Consider the following 22,770-nt stretch of genomic DNA (forward strand, 5'->3'; position numbering starts at 1 on the left):
GAGGCATGATAAGCAAGTGGTAGGTATCGCAGCATAGGCATAGCAAAAGAGCGAGCAACTAGCAAGCAAAGATAGAAGTGATTTCGAGGGTATGGTCATCTTGCCTGAGATCCCGCAAGGAAGAAGAACGAGTCCACGAACAAGACAAACGGACGTAGTCAAACGGTTCCTCACAAACGCGACGTTATCGGAACCAACCCGAAGAAGCAACACCGGAAAGAAGCACACAACATAGTCAACAACCACTACAACAACATGGCATGATGCACAACAAGTATGATGCATGTCTGGTTTAAAGAAGCATGGCATGGCAAAGTGCACAGACAATCCTACAAATTAAGTGGAGCTCATTATGCAACGGAGTTGCATATTGACGAAACACCACATGACTTATTTAGCTCTCTCTCGGTTATGTCCCAACAATATTAAATGTTGTTAAACATGGCAAGAGGGTGAAGCAAAGTAAAACTACCTATCTAGTCAAGTTTAAATGAGGCCGGAAGCAACGAACAACAATTCCGGTAAATCCCCATATGCATATATTAGGTTTGGTACTGTTCTGTCCTAAACACAATTTTAGAGTTATTAAACATGCAAAGTAAAGCCACCATGTTAAACTAGGCATTTTTCTACCCCAATTACATACAAAGATTATTTAAAACCGAGCTACAGTTAATTAGTTATGAATTTAAACATTTTAGCAAGTTATTTAAGCAAATTTAAACAAAAAGCATTTTAAACATTTCAAACATAGATGAAAGTTGCATATTATTAAACTAGACAAAATTCTAAGCAACTTTCATATATAATTTATTTAGATCCGATGCACGGTTGTGAAGTTATTAAATGCATGAACTTTAGGGACCTATCTGTAAAACAACAGTTTTCTGGAAAATAGGAAAAAACGTTATATGAAAAAAAAATGAAATGGGTCGTTTATGTTGGCCCAACAGAGCACAGAGGGTCTGGGGGAGACTGCTCACATTGGGCCAACTGGATGTTGGGCCTTGCAAGGCCGGTGGGTGGCACGACTGGAGCACGAGCGTTGTCCCTCCCGCTCGACAGAGACAGAGCAACAACTCGCCGGTGGTTCAGGCAGACGAAGACAAGGGCCACTACGCGGATTCCGGCAGGGTCCACGGGGACGTGGGGACAGGATGGAGCCTGGGGAGTCGCCTGAGGCCAGATCCTGCTAGGAGAGGCACGGATCAGGTCGCCAAGCTGCAGGACATGCCATAAGACCACGACGAGGCAATGGCGAAGCAGCGGAGTCACGTGCACGAGGGCTGGAGGCGAAGCAGCGGACTTGGCGCGGGGACGACTGGATCCGAGGCGGGGGAGGCGCGGGCTCGTCTGGTTCCCGGCCGGATCCGGGCTGATGTGCCTTCATGGTGTGGCGGCCATGGCGTTCCTCCTCCGATTGCGAGCAGAGAGGGGAAAAGGAGGTTAGGAGCGAGAAGAAGTATGATCCAGAGGACATGAACGGTGTCAGAGGGCTCTCTCACCAGCAGCGAGCTTTGGTTGGAGGGAGGCGGGCAAGAAGGAGCTCGGGCGGCTCAACGGCGCGGTTCCGAAGACGGCAGGGGAGCAATGTCGCTCGGGAATCGGGGATGCGGTAGTTGCTGCTGTTGCTTGCCGGCGTCGGGTGCTGGTCGTCGCCAGGGCTTCGGGGTCGTGAGGTCGGAGGAGCTTGGCCTCAGGAGCGCTCGAGCGCGACTGTGCTGGATCCTTGGCCAGAAAGGGAGGATTCGAAGGGAGCCATGGGAGGGCTCTGGTTGGTGGGGGTCGAATCTGGGAGGATCCCGAGTGGGGATTTGGTGGAGAGTGCGGCGGCGGCGGCGGGCAGGAGGATGGATGGGACAAGCTGCCTCAAAATTAGGGTTGGACTAATTTATATATAGGCCTGCGGATTATGTTAGGGGCTAACGGATCCCTCCGATCGTAATCGTACGATCGAGAATAAAAGGTTAGAGGAGTCCAAATAGGAAAACTGTGATGTTTTGTAGATGTTTGGGGATGATCCGGACACAACGGTGGCGACAGTCCGGGTCGGGTCCGGGACAGATTTCGGGCGCGCGCGGGAGGAGGGCCGCGGGCTGCCGAGAGAGGTTAGGTTGGGTCTGGCGGATTGTGAAGAGCGGGTTGGTCTGAGAGAAGAGGGGAGAGATGCAGCCCAGCACAGTTTTCGGAGACCGAAAATGTCCAACGTTAGACCGGCTATACTGCCGCTATAGTTATCCATTGGGGCATCAAACAATCTCCGAATGCGATGAAACTTGACAGGCGGTCTATCTACACTATAATAAGACCACACGTCAACTCTCATCCCATTCCAAGAACATTTTCCGGCCACTTATAAAATACTATTTCGGACATGCCGCGGGCGCGTGCAAGTGTGGTTGGGCTCAGCACGGACAACGGAGAGAACTCGGAGAACCCGGACGAATGCAAGTTTTAAAACATGATGATGCAATGCACATGATGACATGATAAGATGCAACACGCAAGCAAATTACATGGCAACAACAGCGAATAACAGGAAGACACCGGGCACATCGGTCTTGGGGCCTCACGGGGAATTTTGATGAGCCTCAGGAATAAAGAATTAAATCACCACGATGATAAGAATTATGCCATGCTTACCGTTCATCAACTTAAATTGATAACAAGCAACATAATTGGCATGTCACTTATTCTTCTTGAAAAGATTGAAGAGATATAGCCAAACTTGAAAAAAAATCTTCAATGATGCGCCGGTAGGATTGGAAAGAACGAATGAATTGATATGATAACCAAGGAAGAGAACTCTTGAACAAACCACCGTAAGAATTGGAAATGAAAGTAGCAAAGTCACAATTCACCTGGAAGAATAAGAAAACTAATAAACATACTTGACATAATTTAGATACATGAGAGCGAAGAGACCATGAACTGATTAGAGGATATTTGAATGATGCATCGGTAAGATTTGGAGAATGAGATATGAAAGCTGAGAATGAATAATTCTGAGATCATGGCTCCTGAGAATCAAACTGAAAAGACTTCTGAATTACTCCGGATGGGTGAAAGGAATCGCATGATTGGAAACAATTAGAGAGGATAACAATATGCTATCACCACCATTCTCTGGGAGAACGAACAAGATTTAGAGGAAACTCTTCTTCGGTCTTCAAAATTCGAGAATGACGATGAGAAACACCACCATGAATTGTTGAGGCACTCCGGAATGACAAATAGAAAGGTTGAATGAACGATGAAAAGAATTTAAAAGATCTTGGAGAAAGACATTTGACTAATGATAACCCATTCTTACGTCAAACTTTGAAATGAATTTGAGAATAGCTCCGGAAAAATAGAAGAGTCAGGTAAGATCCTGGTAAAAGACCTGTGGGTTAGGGCCCACTCAAAAGAAACACATTGAAAAGATTGCTTGAAAAGAGAGATTGCACCGGTTGAATTAACTGGCTTAAATGAGATAACAATCTCAAAATACGTTGAACGGATTAAGAATTGAATCATGAATCCTCCGAGATATCTTCAGCACTCCAGAACAAATTAATAGCTTGAGGTGAATAATTAATTGGTGCACCAGAATGAGAAAGCATTTGAAATAAGGAAAGAGATATGATCAACACCGAAAGCTTGAATAGAATCCATGGAAGAAGGAAAAGAACGAAGACTGATTAACTTGAAGCTCCGTTAGTATCATCCTGAGAATCACCGGATAAGAACATTGACGGAAAAGAATGGAGAGACTTCCCATCAATAAAAACGATACTTGATTAAGAAATCTGAGTCCTTGAAGAAACTGGTGGGAGGGCGGGAAAACAAAGGCAACTTGGGACGGATGGAACAAACACCATTGAGAAAACTTAGAATTGATCTCGCGGATGCTGAAATGATCGAATGCACTTGAAGACAAGCACGCCGGTTGGAAAAGAATTAATATGACAACCTCGATGATCAAGAAGGATTAGCATCCCCATAGAAATATGAGAACACCGCTTAGGGAAGGTATGGAATCAACACTTGACTTCGAAGCAACTCGAATACCACAACTCAAAACAAAAGGAAGGATTTGGCTTGCAGGATAAGCCGAAACAATGTGTCTATTGGAAAGATATCCAATGTGATACTTGAATTCCCACCTATAAACTCCCGAAACTTTCTGGTTATGCAATCAGGTGTTGGGGATACAGGGGAAGCATAATATCTCACCCAAACTAACAATCCCTACATCCAGCTGTATCCATCCATAACCAAGAAACCTTCGGAAATCGTGTACCTCAACCTTTGAAAAGCATCCGTTATACGAGTTATGGCAATACTCCCGAACTACAGCCCCAGTACTGGGTGGCGTTGAGGTTATCTCAACAACAACTGCGTAAAAGAGATTTTCGATGTCGGCGAACTCAGGTATTCCAGAACTGCAACGATAAAATTTTGACGACAACACCTCGGAGCTCAAATCCCCGAGACACTGCCACTACCCCTAAACATCAGGAAGCAACAAGAACAATGTTCTCGTCAGAAGACTATCCGAACGATTCCAAGATACCTGTGTGATCCTAAAAAATCATGAAATTTGAGGAGAGAAAAGTCAAAACTTCTATGTCAGGAGACCTCACCAGAGCGACAAAGGGACTAAGGAGTAAAAACAATCCAACTCTCTGATATATATATAATCCTAAGACTCAAAACATTTTGTTCTAAACACAGCAACGTTAGCGATTCGATCAAGCAGGGGGCTCCTAAGTCAGGGATGGCTCTGATTACCAACTTGTAACACCCACGATGCGGCAATATCACCCACATGTCGAGGCACGACTTAGAGGCATAACCGCATAGTGGTTTTGTCGCAAGAGGGGTAATCTTCACACAATCCCATGTACTGAATAAGAAAGGGATAAAGAGTTGGCTTACAATTGCCACTTCACACAAATAACAAGTTAAACATACATCATCCAGAGTATAATCAAGGTCCGACTACAGAACCAAAATAAAAGAAGACAATCCCAAATGCTAGATCCCCGATCGTCCCAACTGGGCACCACTACTGATCAGCCGTAAATGACACAAAACAATGAACAAGATCTTCATCGAGCTCCCACTTGAGCTCGGTTGCGTCACCTGCACTGGTAACATCAGCACCTACAACTGTTTGGAAGTATCCGTGAGTCACGAGGACTCAGAAATCTCACACCCGCGAGATCAACACTATTTAAGCTTATGGGTAGGATGAGGTAGTGAGGTGCAGCTGCAGCAAGCACGAAGCAAGTATGGTGGCTAACATACGCAAATAAGAGTAAGGTGAGAAGCTATGCAACGGTTGAAAAGCTATAAGTGATCAAGAAGTGATCCTGAAACTACTTACGTTCAAGCATAACACAACACCGTGTTCACTTCCCGGACTCCACCTAAAAGAGACCATCACGGCTACGCACGCGGTTGGTTCATTTTAATTAAGTTAAGTGTCAAGTTCTCTACAACGGGATATTAACAAATTACCATCTCCCACATAACCGTGGGCACGGCTCTCGAAAGTTTATACCCTGCAGGGGTGTCCCAACTTAGCCCATCACAAGCTCTCACGGTTAACGAAGGATATTCCTTCTCCCGGAAAGACCCGATCAGTCTTGAAATCCCGGTTACAAGACATTTCGACAATGGTAAAACAAGACCAGCAAAGCCGCCCGATGTGCCGACAAATCTCGATAGGAGTCGCACTTATCTCGTTCTCAGGGCACACTAGATGAGCACTCCGTACAACTAAACCTAGCCCTCAAGTTTCCCCGAGGTGGCGCTGCAAAGGACTCTAGTTCGGACCAACACTTAGAGGAGCACTGGCCACGGGGGGGGGGGGGGAGTGTAAAATAAAGATGACCCTTGAGTCTACAGAACCCAAGGGGAAGGTATAGGTGGTAGGTAGGCAAATGGTAAAACCAAGGTTGGGCCTTGTTGGAGGAGTTTTATTCAAAGCGAATTGTCAAGGGGGTCCCATAAATCCCCAACCGCATAAGGAACACAAAATCAAGGAACATAACACCGGTATCATGGAACCTAGGGCGGCAAGAGTGGAACAAAACACTAGTCAAAAGGCCAAGCCTTCCACCCTTTACCAAGTATATCGATGCATTAAAGTAAATAAGATATAATAATGATATCCTAACAATATCCATGTTCCAACATGGAACAAACTTCAACTTCACCTGCAACTAGCAACACTATAAGAGGAGCCGAGTAAAAGCGGTAACATAGCTAAACAACGGTTTGCTAGGAAGGTGGGTTAGAGGCTTGACATGGCAATATGGGAGGCATGATAAACAAGTGGTAGGTAGCGCGACATAGCGATAGAGCGAACAACTAGCAATCAAATATAGAAGTGACATCGAGGGTATGGTCATCTTGCCTGAGATCCAGCTAGGAAGAAGAACGAGTCCATGAAGAAGACAAACGGACGTAGTCAAACGGATCCTCACAATCGCAACATTACCGGAACTAGCAAGGAGAAGTACAACCAGAAAGAAGCAAACAACATAGTAAACACCCGACACATAAACATGGCATGATGCACAAACAAGTATGATGCATGTCCGGTTTAATGAGGCATGACATGGCAAAGTGCAACAAACAATACTACAAGTTAAGTGGAGCTCACTATGCAACGAGTTGCATATTGACGAAACACCACATTCAATTATTTAGTTCGCTCTTGTTTATGAACAAGACAAGATTAAATGTTGGTTAACATGGAAAAAGGTGAAGCATAAGTAAACTACACATTTTAGGCAATTTTAAGTGAGGCCGGAAATAACAAACAACAATTCCGGTAAATCCCCATATGCATTTAGCAATTTGATGCAACAACAATTTTAAACATTTTAAATGTTATTATCATGATGCGGATGACATGTGCAAGTTTTATGCAAGTTTTATGAAAATTTTGATATAATAAGATACGAGGCATTTGTCACCGTGGTGGAAAGAAAGGGTGCCAAGATGATGAATCCGAAAATGATGCCATGACAACATATCGGTTCCGGTAACTCGATTGAGATGTCGGTGCAAAATAAAGTGTGACAGGAGCGTGTCATGATGAACGGTGGGGTGCTCCCGGTAACCGGGTGTCCCACATGACGGTGGCAAGGAAACGAGGAACGTGCAAGGATCAATTCGGGCATGGTGCAAACATGGGAATCTCATACAACACATCACAAGCATTCGTCAACATGCGTCGTTCTGGTGGTTATACCTTCCAACGTTGCATTCTAGGGGCGGTTCAGGTTCGTAGAGGAAGTAGTCGTTCATGTCTGTAGATGTTCGGGGTCACGACACGGGACTTGACGTCCACGGGGTCTTCGCGGGTCGGCGGTAGTGGTACACGTTTTGTAGCCGTTTGAGTCATCGGTAGAGGAACTTGACACTTGCGTTACACGGGTCTACGACGATGGTAGTGGTACATATCGTAGTGGAATTTGGTGTATCCAAGGTCTTCGGGCGTAGTGGTACACATGTCATCGGGGTACTTGTCGGATCTGAGAGGTACTTGGCAACTGTAGTGGTACACGTGGTCTTTAGCGTGAGCAGTTGTACATGGTCGGAGGGGAACTTGGCGCGTCATCGTGTAGTCGTACATCGAGGTCCTCGTGCACTTTGACGAGTCTAGAAGAGGAACTTGGCACCCACGGTGTCGGTGTCAAAACCGGCAGATCTCGGGTAGGGGGTCCCGAACTGTGTGTCTAAGGATCGATGGTAACAGGAGACAGGGGACACGATGTTTACCCAGGTTCGGGCCCTCTTGATGGAGGTAATACCCTACTTCCTGCTTGATTGACTTTGATGAGTATAGGGGTTACAAGAGTTGATCTACCTCGAGATCATATGTTGTGGTCTAGACCCTACTGGTATGATGAGTAATGTCATAATAATCTACCGACTAGCCTGGCCTTGGCTTATATAATGTACCAAAGGCCTAGGATAACAAGAGTACTAGTCGAATACGCCAGTGGAGAGGAGTCCTTGTCTTGATCACCAAGTCTTGTGGAATCTTCCTTGTTTATACATGGGTTGTCCAAATTGGCCCATGAGCATACGACCATAGGGGTCCTCGGCCCAATCCAACTGATTGGGAGACGACGTGGTGAGTACCCCTAGTCCAAGACACCGTCAGTAGCCCCCTGAACCGGTCTTCTAGTTGGGGATGCTCCTCGATTCTTCTAAACCGTTCTTCATCTTTGGTCATCGGTTTTGAAAACTGGTTCAACAAATCTTCACATCTTCGTTCTTGAGGATCGTCGTAGTAAATATGAAGAGTTTACACATCAGGTATCCGAGGAGCCCCTTTAAATTCTCGGCCTTTATCAATGCCTTGTTATTTTTATGCCATACCTTGGGTTTAAAGTTGTTCCCGGGCGGTAGCGTCCTCTTGCGTCCGAGCTCCAACGTCGGACTGCATTCGAGGTATATTTTGCAGCCGGGCACCAATGCCGGACCGCTTTCGAGCTCCAAAGCCGGAATGTATCCGGGCTCCAACGCCGGACTATGTCCAAGCTCCAACGCCGGACTGTATCCGAGCTCCAACGTCGGACTATATCCGAGCTGTCATAAATCACCTTGGTTCAAAAAAGTTGAAGGAGTTTAGCCGAGCTTAATGCCGGAAATGCCCTCTATGGAGCCAGCCACTAGCGCCCGAGCTTTATGCCGGACTGCTTCCGAGGTGGTGCACCACCCCGACTGCGGGCCGATTTTTTGTCAATATTTTTGATTGGTGCAATTTATTCTCTGCCGAGATATATAGCCAGTAGCCCTCAAGGTGTGTATCGGTCTAAAACCCGAGATGCACCTGAAGGATGACATAAAACCGCTGATCCCAGTAGCCCCTGAGACTTAGGTTGATTCACAAAATCGGCCGGAGGATCAACTCCTAGCTCAACATAATACTTCTGGACACAAAAAGCGGTGTGCAAATTCCTCGAGACTCAAGTTGGGTGCGGCCGACCAACCTGAGGATCATAATCTCCTCGAAAGGTATATTGCACTTTAAATTTTCTGCATTGGATTGTCAATGCAGTAGCCCCCGAGACACTGGTCGGGTGGCAAACCAGATCAGGGGATCGATACGCCCCTTTCAATATTAGTGAATGATAAGCCTGAAGCCCAGTAGCCCCCGGGCCTTAATGTGGGCGCGGATGGCCGAATTAAGGATCGATATCCAGAGTAAAACCACAAATTTTGTGTAATGATTCTACGTATCCAAGTACTTTACATCATTAATGCTCGGATCCGCATTGTACAAAACTTTGTTGACCGACCATCGGCTTCAACCTCGTCGGCCAGAAGCCGGGGAGTGTTTGTCCTACTTTATAAAGTCGTTATAAGGGCAAATATTTATGGAAAGCAAGGCAATCCGGCCATACGGTTTTATAAACAAAGGTATGCAGAGAGATATGTTATATTACTTAATGTAAGAAATATCTTCCAAGGAAAATAGTCCCGCTATCGGTTCCTTTCTTTGGATCGTCATGCTTATCATGATCATTAAACCTCACCTCCGATCAATGTGGGAGGAAAATATTAAGGATGTAGTTCTGGGAAAGTTCGCGAACTCTGTGGTATTAATGAACCAAATTTTTTTACTTCCGTTGTTGCCGACCAATGTGATCCTTTAAGATCCCTAGCTTTCAGTTTCACCCAGTCTGAGGTACTAACTCGGATGACCCGGTAGTAACAATCACAAAGGTGCTCCCTTTACCGCCTAGCCGAACAATCGGGAATGTAGGGGTAAGCACAGGAGCCAGGCAACCCAGCTTGGCAAAAATCTTAAGTCAAATTGATGCATATTTATGGCTTTATAACGTTGATTATGGAAGCCAGTCCTTGTATATTAAATAGAAACGACGAAGATATGTTTATTTTGACTCCATTGTGACTGTTTATCAGTTGAAAGTGGCCCATCGTCGGCTTCTACCCCTTTGTAGATACTACGCAGGGTGTCTCCGCAATAACAAGACAACCCTTAGCCGACGTCTCATTGCCCGAAGGTGGTGTTGTTAGCAGAAACGAGGCAATCAGATATGCGGGCTTTATAACTTTCACTTAGTCATAGGAGCTTTAAACTAGGGAAGCTATCTATGAGTCCACGGTTAGTGTTCGACGACATCCGAGGTCAAGCCGTAAACGCTTCGGTCAATTTAATGAACGGCCCGTCATTTAACACAGTCATCGGATCACTGACCAGTTTATGCTTATTGTGACAGTCAGTTTTCGGCTTTCTCCACTGAGGTGCTTAACCATGTGAGCTGGAAGCACAATCGCAGTGGTTCTCCCTTTGCACACCTAGCCGAACAAAGCGGAACGTAGGAGGCAAGCGCAGGAGCCTGGCAACCCAACTATTAACCGAAGACACAATTCAAAACCGATGCATATTTAGCAATATCCGAGAATGTTTTTGACGAATCTCTAAAGTTGTCCGACGTTGCACTGCGATACTTATGTTGGAAACACATAAATAGTTTAAAAGTGCCATAATCTTGGAAAACCAAAAAACATCAGTAAAAACTTGATGTCCGAACAAGATCAAGAGTTCGGTGCCAATCTAAAAATTGGAAAAAATAAAAAATTGTGCTTCTACTGTGCTTTAACATGACACATCTGATCTCAACACTTCAAGCGAGATAGCCTACGGCTTCAAGCTCCTTATCCCAAAGGCGGAGTACTTCTTCGAGGCCAGTTTAGCGAACTAAATTCAAGCGGCTTTTTAGAGAGAAGACAGGCTATCCGGCTATTGACCATACACTCGAGTCGGAAAAGGAGCGGTAGAAAAAGACTTTGCAATGACCAAGAAGAAAACACATTTACTATAAAACAGCTCATATAAATTTTAAGAGCCCCCAAGTGACTTGGGTAAAAGAATTTTATGTATAATGATTGTATGTACCAATGTACTCATATCATATCTGTGTTCACCCGAACTTTAAACGCGTCTTAACCGACCGTCGGATTCTCCCTTTTCGGTCAAGGACCGAAAAGTGTCATGTACTCCACCTGTTGAAAGCATCGATGGTGTTTCTGATAACCAGGCAATTAGGCCATAAGGCTGTAACAGACAAAGCACGCTTAGGGAACTTATGATATATTACTAACGAAGTGTAAGAAGCATCTTCGAAGAAAATAGTACCTCCACCAATACCTTTCTTTGGCTGCTCATTATTACTATGATACTTGTGTAATAGATTTTGTGTACTCATGAGTTCCGTTATGTGCCGACCATTATTGAAAACAATAAGAGCGCTAGCTTTCGGCTTCACCCAGTCTAAGGTACTAACTCGGATGACCCAATAGTAACAATCGCAGAGGTGCTCCCTTTACCGCCTAGCCGAACAATCGGGAACGTAGGGGTAAGCACAGGAGCCAAGCAACCCAGCTTGCGAAACACTTAAGTCAACATGGTTCATATTGTGGCATAATACACGAACAAGGAACGAAGCCGTACAAGTATAATCATATGCAAGAGGAAAGGCTTCATAAAGGAACCCCCAAGTAAAAGGGGTATTTGAATTTGCTTGCAACAAACAAGGTTTTGACAAAGAAAGTATTTCGCAAATTACTTTTTGTCAAAAAGCATAATGCTTGGTCGAACCGAACATAATTTAAAACTAAAGGTTTTTAAGCATGGAAGTGACTTAGCTAGTTAATGTGCTTGGTGTCGATGCACGGCCCGAGCTTACGATGGGACAAGGTCCCAGCCCCCAAGCCGGTCCCGAGGTGGCGGAGCGAAGAGCTCGGCACTCCGAAGTGGTGACATAGCACGGCCAATGCAGGTTGGCAGTGTGATGCCGAAGTCCCCGGCATGGCTTAATGAAGTAATGACGAAGCCCTCGATCCAGCCGAGGTGACGTGGTACGTCGGTACACCGAGGTGACAGCGATGCCCGACTCGGATCCTTTACCCGTGCACAGAAAATAGTGCAAGCCGGAGATAATAGGAATAATAAAAAAATTGTTGCATAATTAATTATTAACGCAAAGTGAGTAATAAAAGAAATATGGCCCATGTGCCGAACACTCGATGAGGTAGATCTCTCTTAGCGATGCCGAAGTCCTCGAGGCAACCGAACATGTTGGTATGGCGATTCGATCAACAAGGTGATCACGCGAGCCGATTGGTACAACGACGTCGGCTTGCCAAAGTGACCGCGTGACGTAGTCAAAGTCGATCACCTACACACATAAAATAGTGCGGTACAAAAAGGATAATTGCTTTTCGCAAAAATAATTTGTTGAAGGAGATGTGGCATGGCACCAAAGTCATGTCGATGCAGGGCGTCGGCGTGACGCGGTGAAAGCATGGCCAAGCCTGAATTCGCAGGCCGGTCTGAGTTCTGGATGCAGCATTCGCCGAACTGTATACGGAAACTGATTGAACCATCACGCGACCGTTGTTAATGCGGCCACCATTTGGTAGACCTGTGTACAGATGATGAAACAAACCAGTGTAATAATTCCTTGGGAAAAACCAATCAAGAAAATAATAATAGGATTAATAGCACATGCTTTATCTATTGTAGCAATCTGGAGAAAGCTTACTCCCAAAATTGGGACTCGATCCACACACCCATTGGCTGATGGGCGATAAAGCGACGGCATGGCGATGCTGGCAAAGATGGGCTCACCGAGGGAAAGCCCCTGATCCAGGTAACGTGACGAAGCTGGTCGGCTGGTGACGCCAAAGTCATCGGAGTATGTTGATGAAGAAGTAGCAAAGTCCCCGGTCTATCTGAGACGACGGAGCGGGTCAGTAAGGAGATGTTGCAGCTCCCATGTCAGCCGAGGTGTTGAAGCAGTTCAGTGTTATGGACATCGGCTTGAAAAAGCAACAGTGCGGCCATGCCGGCTCTGGTCATAACTTGTGATGCCGTCAATGCCGGATTGATGAAGTGACTGAGCGGCGATGTTGGCGCGCCTGACCCGTGCAATCCGTGGGGCGATGGTGTTGGTGATGATTAATCCTTCACGATGTCGAACTCTTGTTCGGCTTGCCGAGCTGATGATCCGATAAGGTTAGGCTCGGCTCGATGAAGCGACGATCAATCTAGCACAGGTCGGCAGATGTGGAGCAATGTTACCGGACTGGTGTGACACCAGCGCGATAGTGAAGAGTGCCTCAAAAAGGCTTAAATTTTTGTGGGAACGTGTTAAAAACAACGCACAATACCATAGAAGAAAATTCATTTAAAAAGGTTGTCCAATATCACGTTCATAAAGAAACATGAATTTTGGTCGATCCGTATTCGCGCAGAAAACAGGTCCGAAAAGTGATGCACCAATCGGAAGATTCCTGGAGTTTGGACGGTCGCATCGAGCTGAAATTTTGAGGGATGGTAGATATACGAATTCCGCAGCAGATCAACGGTTGGATCTTCCAAAGGATGTCCGAGCTAGATGCTGGAGACCACGCCCTAAACTCGTCCAGATTCCCATCCAGATTTGACAAGGTTCCGGTATATCGTAGATTGCCCGAGATTCCTCCATCGAAACTCGACGAAATTTTGCATAATTGTTGTAGACTCAATTTCGCACAATTCCACCAAATAAATCATCAAAGTGATGCTCGCGGAGGTGGTGGCAGCGGATACAAGTTCGTTGTTCAAAAAAACAGCACGGTCGCTCGAGGGCAATGTTGACGTTCAGCCCCCGAGCTCCATGGATGATTCCTCCATGATCTTGATAGAGATCGGAGTTGATGTTGATGAAGGCCCCCATCCGAACATGATTATCGGAGATGGAGCACGGTCCTCAGTCGAGCCAAGGTGACCAGTCGAGCCGGCGACGAAGATGCCGGCATCGCAGTTGATCTGCGGGCGAGCCATTAATCCTTTGCCGATCCCATAGCGGAACTCTCAATGAAAGCACCATTGTCGGTGTCAAAACCGGCAGATCTCGGGTAGGGGGTCCCGAACTGTGTGTCTAAGGATCGATGGTAACAGGAGACAGGGGACACGATATTTACCCAGGTTCGGGCCCTCTTGATGGAGGTAATACCCTACTTCCTGCTTGATTGACTTTGATGAGTATAGGGGTTACAAGAGTTGTTCTACCTCGAGATCATATGTTGTGGTCTAAACCCTACAGGTATGATGAGTAATGTCATAATCATCTACCGACTAGCCTGGCCTCAGCTTATATAATGTACCAGAGGCCAAGGATAAAAGAGTCCTAGTCGAATACGCCGGTTGAGAGGAGTCCTTGTCTTGATCACCAAGTCTTGTGGAATCTTCCTCATGTATACATCGGCTGTCCGAACTGGGTCCTCGGCCCAACCCAACTGATTGGGAGACGACGTGGTGAGTACCCCCTAGTCCAGGACACCGTCACACGGTCTTGACGTCAATAGTGCCAGGCAGCGGAGAGCACGCACAACAAGGCACGACAGAAGTTGTGCACGACAGCAACGGGTCACCCAAAGGAGCCAGAGGCCATGGCGCCAAGGATGAGCAGCGGCTGTGTATCCAAGTCACGGGAGGGCGGATCCAGCTGGGCACGACAAGGGCCTGATCCAGCCAGAGTCGGGACGAAGGCGAGGTCCGACGACGGTACTTGGCGGCGGGGCCGGCACCAGGAGACGGTGCGGCGTGGGGCATGCAGGCGATGAGCAGAGGAGGCGAAGCCACGGACGAAGATGGTCGTGCGGTGCGGAGCAGAGACGAGTAGCAGTCGCGGCAGGAGGATGGCTGGCGTCAGGGAGGCAGGCACTCCGGCAAGGTGGCTACGGAATTGGGGTGTAGGGGCGCACGGGGTCTGCTGGTGCTGCTCGACTTGGTCGACGACGGTGCATGGGAGAAGAAGTGATAGGGCGGGGCTGCTTGCTGACGACGGCCGGAGACAGAGGCTGGGACGTCGGACTCGAGCAGTGGCGGGGCACGTCGGCCAGCGCAGAGGCGGAGAGGTGGGAGTCGGGCAGGAGGCAGCGAAGTGGAGGCGGCGATCTCGTGATGCGGTGCAGAAGAGAGAGGCGCGAGGAAGGAGGGGTCGGCGCGGGATCCGGGCAGCAGAGGGAGGAGGTGGTGGCGCTAGGTGGAATGAGGGGAAGGGGAGATCAAGGAGAAGGCTCCTCTAGCGGCATGAGGTGGGGGAGAGGGAGATGGATCGAGAGGAGAGGTTGGCCTAGGGTTAGGAGGGATGGATGGGCCTGCTGGGCCTCGGTGCAAAAGGGCCGGCCTGGCTGCCTGAGGATGGATGGCCTCAGGTGGTGGGCTGCGACTGGGCTGAGGCCCTGCACACTCTCTCTCACTCTCCCCTAGAATATTCTCCCCGTTTAACAAATAAAAAGCGAGTAAAGAAAAGTAGAGAGGGATAGGAGAAGAATTTGAGCAGGACGCCAATTTTATTGGACTCATAAAAAGGAGCTTGATCCAAGAAAATTAGGAGTGGTGTCGTGGAATTGTCACGGCAGATGTCCTAGGTGTCAGGACTTAGTCGCGAGGCCAACGCATCTATGTGGTAGCTTGAGAGGGGTTGAGCGGGACGAGAAACGCGATGTTTTACCCAGGTTCGGCCCCTCACGGTGGAGGTAAAAGCCTACATCCTGCTTCATTGATATTGATGATGATGATCACGGTTACAAAAGTGCTCTATCTCGAGAGCTATTGTCTAAACCTAACTTGTCCAACTTGTGGAACTTGTCAATCTCCCCCCTTTGAGGAGCCCTGCCCCTCCTTATATATGTTGAAGGGGCGGTTTACATGTGGAGTCCTCTTAGGATTAGGACTAGTCTATCTCTAATACAAACCGGATACAAGTCCAGGTCTTAGCTCCTTGTAAGATAATGTTCCTCATGCCTTTCCTCTTAAATCGGCCCACCGTTAAGCATGAACCGGCCTTCTGGGCTTTGGGCCTTGTCATCCGTCGATCCCGCACGCCGGATCACCAATGAGTCATAATGACCAGGTGGGTTGCATGTAAACCGCCAGGTCAGGGCGGGTCGCCAGTAACTCGCCAAGTGTCAGCGGGGTCTTCAGATAAACCGCCAACTCCGGCCGGGTTAACTTCCGGCCGATTTACACCGCGGGGTATATCCCTGACATTAGCCTCCAGGTTTAGCTTGGATTTATTCATGGTAAACTTATGATGCAAAATAAACACAAGAACAAATTTGACAGGTTATGCTCTGGGTTAAGAATTTTTGTAAACTGGTACCTGATCATCCTTAAGTCCTTGTTATTTCCTCCTTCTGGGAAATCTAGGTCAACAGACCAGCTTCATGATCAATTTGCCGACATTGGCTTGTCACTGAGAAATATTGTGAAGAATAACTCCTTTGACTCAGCTCTGCCGGTTTAAGAAATATGGGTCTGAAAATACTTATCTGATATTCAGTCGGTTTGAAGATGTAAAACTTGCCGGTTTAATATTACCAAAATGGCCGGTTTATAAATATTGATGGCACCGGGTCATAATTGTTGTCGACACCGGGTCATGTAATTGATCTTCCTGATTTGCTCAAAACTAATAAAATGAAGATGTTCCTCCTTTATATGCATAATACCTGTAGCCCCCAAGTCTTAAGAGGAGAAGATAGTGATAACTTAAGACTTGCTCCAATAAGTGTTTCAACCTTGAAGAAATCCGGTTTATTCATCTCAATCATATAAACTGAATACTCCATATATGTAGCCCCCAAGTGCTGGGTAGTCATGCTTGCAGCAACCTGGGACTTGCAATTGCTTATAAAAACTTCAATCAGTGTAGCCCCCAAGGGCCGGGTCATTATGCAATAATTAGCAGGGACTTTATAAATATAATCATGTAGACTTGAGCAGTGATGTGTAGCCCCCAAGGGCCGGCTTAGTAAGATAATACTGAACCGGGACTTGATATATACTTCAATGAAAATAACATCTTATAATGTAGCTTCCATCGTAGGGCTTGAACCCACGTCCACAAGGTTAAGAGTTTTGTGCTTTCCCAACTGAGCAATGAATCCTTCAATATAATGAATAAAACTTGTGTACCTTGAATTGTTGACAGGAGCAATTGGTAGCCCCCAAGGTCCGGGTCATTATGATGTGATGAGTCGGGTCTTCAATAAGTTGAGCAAAAATTGACTTTGCATTAGCCCCCAAGTGTCATGGTGCATGCTTGCAGCGACATGAGACTTGCATATTTGATATAATCTTCAGTTGAATAATGTAGCCCCCAAGTGTCGGGTCATGAACCTGCAGCGACTCGGGACTATTCCTTCAATTGTAAAATAAACCATACCCATTGACAATATAATAGCCATCGCGCTAAAGCGACTTTGAAAACCTCAATAATACCTGTTATTAATAACCATAATAAAATCCAGCCATGTTGGCTATTCAACATAACATAATCCGGTACGAAAACCTTATTCATTCAACATCATAATGGAAATTCAGCCAAGTTTGGCTATTTGAATAATATAACCCAATGATTTATAAGCGCATGATTCCAATGGCGCAATCCAAATATATATACTGGCGACTTATAGTCCAAAGCCAGGCCGGTTTAACAAACCTGTTTCTGCATACAACAAGTTTAAAGTGTCCTGGCGGTTTACCGCCGGATGGGTCATAATGCCCAACATATAACCCGGGTTTATAACCAAGGCTGCACTTTAAGAATAATCAAATATGAAATATATCATACCTGTGACATTGAATCACATTGTTGGTTTTACCAACTTTTTGTAGTAAAGATGATAACCCCAATCTTGAGTACTGATAACTCCTTCCATATTATGCCGGTTTATGATAAAACTGTGCCGAGTTGTGATAAACACCGGTTTAACCATATATAATACTGGTGACTTGTAGTCAAACCAGACCGGGCTGATAGTCTCCGGATTATAACTTGATCGTGTACTGACAACTTGTAGTTGAAAGCCGAGCCGGGTTGATAAAAACCGGTTTACTCCATAAGAGGATGTTAACAACAAGGATCAAACCGGGCAAATAGTCTCCAGATTGACGTGAACTGTGTTCCGTCAATTGATTGGTTGAAAACTTTGTCGGTTTAAAAAAACGCAATAAAAAAGAAAAAAGTATCTTGCAAAGAAAAGTGCGAAGCAAAAGCAATGACAAAACCGTTTGCAAAAAAGGTTTATTTGAGCTGATCAAATGGCATTACCATGGCCGAACACGACCAAGCTTGTAACACCCCGGATGTAACTTTCCCAATATGTACTCCAACTCTTGCCGTTTTCGGCCTTAAGTTATTTTATTTTCTCGGGTTCGGGTTTTTGTCTCCGTGTGTTGTTATCGTTGTCATGCATCTCATATCATGTCATCATGTGCATTGCATTTGCATACGTGTTCATCTCATGCATTCGAGCATTTTCCCCGTTGTCCGTTTTGCATTCCGGCGCTTCGTTCTCCTCCGGTGGTCATTTCTACCTTTGTTTCATGTGTGGGGATTAAACATTTCCGGATTGGACCGAGACTTGCCAAGCGGCCTTGGTTTACTACCGGTAGACCGCCTGTCAAGTTTCGTATCATTTGGACTTCGTTTCATACTCCAAGGTTAACCAAGGGACCGAAAAGGCCTCGTGTGTGTTGCACCCCAACACCCCTCCAGGTTGGCCCAAACCCCACCAAAACCCTCTCCATCATCTAGAGCGTTCGATCACGATCGCGTGGCCAAAAACCGCACCTCATTTGGACTCTCCTAGCTCCTCTTATGCCTATATATAGACCCCCTCTAAATTCGCGGATCCCCTCTCTCAAACCCTAAAAATCGGATCTCCGCCGCCGCTGGACACGTCCGGACGGAGCCGGACGCGTCCGCCGCCACCGCCTGCCCAACCGGGAGACGCCACGTGTCCCCGGCCGGCCTCCTCCACCGCGGCCCACGGGAGCCCGCATCCGGCCCCCCGGCCCATCCGGCCAGCACCGCCGCCCGCACCCGCGCACCCGAGCGCCGCCGCCTTCTTCGCCGTCTCCGGAGGCCGGACGCCGCCGCCTTCTTCGCCGTCTCCGGAGGCCGGACGCCGCCGACCGCCGCGGCCGCCATCGCCGGTCACCGCCCCCTCATTCTGGCGCCGCCCCGACGCCGGCGGATCTCGCCGCCACGCGCGCCACCCGCCGCGGGGCCCGTCCAGCGCCGCCGCGCGCATCTCCGGCGAGGTCTCCGGCCACCTCGCCCGGAGCCCCGGCCGTTTTTCCCCGCCACTGTCGAACTCATCTCCGGCGACCTTCGATTCGGCTACAGTACCCGGTCGAATGCTACAGTGTTCTCAGATCTGAAAATCCGGACGGTTGACTTTTGTTCCTAACCCTAGTTCATGTGCTCATGTTCATCATGATATATCTCCGCATCCGTAGCTCCGTTTTTGGCATATAGCATATCAAAATGTTCGCCTCAGAGAGTACATCATTTCATCTCATTGCATAACTTTCATTTGTGGTCATCTTGATGCCCGAAATGATGTTAGAAGAGTGCTACTTGAGATAATTGTCAGATCTGCTACTTCATTTAGATATTTGTCATTTTTGCCATGATTATTGTGTGCATGATATGCCCATGAGTTCTACATATGTTTTGTTAAGGGTTTTGTCATCTTTCCAGAGGTGCAACCCATGTATTTTTGCGATGTGTGTGGTGACTAGCACAAGCTTGCAAAGTGAGGCACTTGGTAATGCTGATTTCAGGGACTTAGCATTTCCACTAAGTCCTTGAGCTGTTTATCTCATATGGCCATATGTTCATGTTGTTTCGTAGTGATCCGTGCCTCTTTTGAGGATGATCAGTAAGGATGTTTTGTTAATCTTGTAGTGCTCTATCCATCCATGTCTTTTTTGCAATTATGGAGCACCCTAGCTTGAGTCAATCGAGCTCTACTTTTGCTACTTCGTGAATCTGGGCAGATTGTCTACTTGTTAGCGATTTTGCCGAGGATGTTGTAGTTGATCCGTGCATACTATGCTATTGTTCTTGCCATGTCTAGCTTGCATTTTGTGTATTCTTGATGGGTGTATGCTTAGTTGGTCATGACTTTCTCCGTAGTGAGTGCATCGAGCTCGTAAACATGCCTACTTGATATCTGTTTTCAGCATGCCCCAGTTTTCACTAAGTCTGAAAACTGATTATGCTTTTGCTATGTTCACATGCTTACAATTATATTTTCCGATCCCTTTTGGCTCAAGGTCACTAAGGGACTTTTGTTAAGCTCTTTGAGTAGCTCCATGCCATGTTTTAATTTGCCATGTTCAGGTCCTGTAGCATGTAGTTTTGTTGCCCCAAAGAGTGCTACCTGATCTGAAATTCCAGACAAGTGTTAATTTCACAAAGTCTGAGATCTATTTACCATATGCATTTTTGCCATGCTTGTTTGAACCTGTTAATGGAGGAATTGGCCGTAGCTCAGTGCTAGACTTTTGTTAAGCTTCTTGAATGCATCCCTGCCATGTATTTGGTTGCCATGTTTGGGTGCTGTAGCATGTTCATCTCATTGCATTTAGATGGCTACTTGCTGTAAATCGCAGACCGGTGTCATATTTGAATTGCTTGCCATTTCCAAACCGTAACTCCGATTCCGGCATTCTTTATATCGTTTTCAAGCGATTTCATCTCATATTTCCAGTGGCACACTTGGATTTCCAAGTTGAGGCCAGGCTCATGCATCCCTTGTTAAATCTTGCATATGCATCCCGCATCGCATCCCGCATAGCATACCATGTTTGCATCATATTGTTTGATCCTTGCACGTGGTTGATTGTGTTCCATTTGCTTGTTTGTCTTGTTTGGGTAGAGCCGGGAGACGAGTTCGCTAACGAGGAGCTCATTGAGTTTGCTTTCGAGGATCCAGTCAACTCTAACAACTTTGCAGGCAAGATGATCATACCCTCGAAATCACTACTATCTTTGCTATGCTAGATTGCTCGCTCTTTTGCTATGCCAATGCTACGATGCCTACCACTTGCTTTCAAGCCTCCCAAATTGCCATGTCAAACCTCTAACCCACCATGTCCTAGCAAACCGTTGATTGGCTATGTTACCGCTTTGCTCAGCCCCTCTTATAGCGTTGCTAGTTGCAGATGAAGATTGGAGACCGTTCCTTGTTGGAACATTTATTTACTTGTTGGGATATCATTATATTGCCATGTTATCTTAATGCATCTATATACTTGGTAAAGGGTGGAAGGCTCGGCCTCTCGCCTAGTGTTTTGTTCCACTCTTGCCGCCCTAGTTTCCGTCATATCGGTGTTATGTTCCTGGATTTTTGCGTTCCTTACGCGGTTGGATTATAATGGGAACCCCTTGATAGTTCGCCTTGATTAAAGCTTTTCCAGCAATGCCCAACCTTGGTTTTACCATTTGCCACCTAGCCTCTTTTTCCCTTGGTTTTCCGGAGCCCGAGGGTCATCTTATTTAAACCCCCCCGGGCCAGTGCTCCTTCGAGTGTTGGTCCACCTGTCAGCTGCCGGTGGCCACCAGGGGCAACTCTGGGCTGGCCTACCCGTACCTAGGACAATCTGAGTGTGCCCTGAGAAAGAGATATGTGCAGCTCCTATCGGGATTTGTCGGCACATTCGGGCGGTGTTGCTGGATTAGTTTTAACCTGTCGAAGTGTCTTGAAGAACTGAGGTACCGAGTCTGATCGGAACGTCTCGGGAGGAGGTCTATTCCTTCGTTGACCGTGAGAGCTTGTCATGGGCTAAGTTGGGACTCCCCTGCAGGGATTTGAACTTTCGAAAGCCGTGCCCGCGGTTATGGGCAGATGGGAATTTGTTAATGTCCGGTTGTAGATAACTTGAACCTTAATTTAATTAAAATGAATCAACCGTGTGAGTTACCGTGATGGCCTCTTCTCGGCGGAGTCCGGGAAGTGGACACGATGTTGGAGTAATGTTTGCGCAGTTTGTCCTCTAGTTTCTCGCTTGCGCTTTGCCTCCTCTTCCCGCTCTCTTTTGCGAACATGATAGCCACCATATATGCTAGTCGCTTGCTGCAGCTCCACCATATTTTACCTTGCCTTACCCATAAGCTTAAATAGTCTTGATCGCGAGGGTGCGAGATTGCCGAGTCCCTGTGGCTCACAGATTACTATTACACCAGATGCAGGGCCTGATGATTCCGCTCCAGGTGACACGCTTGAGCTCAAGTGGGAGTTCGACGAGGACTCTCAACGATACTATGTTTCCTTTCCTGATGATCAGTAGTGGTGCCCAGTTGGGGGTGATCGGGACCGTGTCGCATGTTGGGTTATCTTTTATTTTGGCGTCGTAGACGGGCCATGAGTGTTTGGATGATGTAATGTTATTTATGTACTTGATTGATGTGGCGAGTGTAAGCCAACTATGTTATCTCCCCTTTTATTAATTATATTACATGGGATGTTTGTGAAGATTGCCTAACTTGCGACATATGCCTTCAATGCGATTATGCTTCTAAGTCGTGCCCCGACACGTGGGAGATATAGTCGCATCGAGGGTGTTACAAAGCTCCAGTTAGGTGTAACTATGGTTCTAGTCAGCCAGGTCCCCAAATGAAACCGTGGCATTTATGCTGACCAAGTGACATGGCAATGGTTTGGGTTCGACCAAGCCCCCAAGTGATTCTGTGGCCTTAGGCCGATCAAGAGGCATGACTGGTTCAGACGTGACCAAGTCCCCAAGTGATCTGGTGGCTCTCGCCTATCAAGAGGTATGGTATTGGTTCGGACACGACCAAACCTCCAAGTGATATAACATGATGCTTTTAAAAAGCAAACTCAAGGGGTAAACCGGAGGCCGCTTTTAGAACAACTCCGTGT

The sequence above is a fragment of the Triticum aestivum genome, chromosome 4A (genome assembly GCF_018294505.1).
Source record: "Triticum aestivum cultivar Chinese Spring chromosome 4A, IWGSC CS RefSeq v2.1, whole genome shotgun sequence".
NCBI classification, from domain to species: domain Eukaryota; kingdom Viridiplantae; phylum Streptophyta; class Magnoliopsida; order Poales; family Poaceae; genus Triticum; species Triticum aestivum.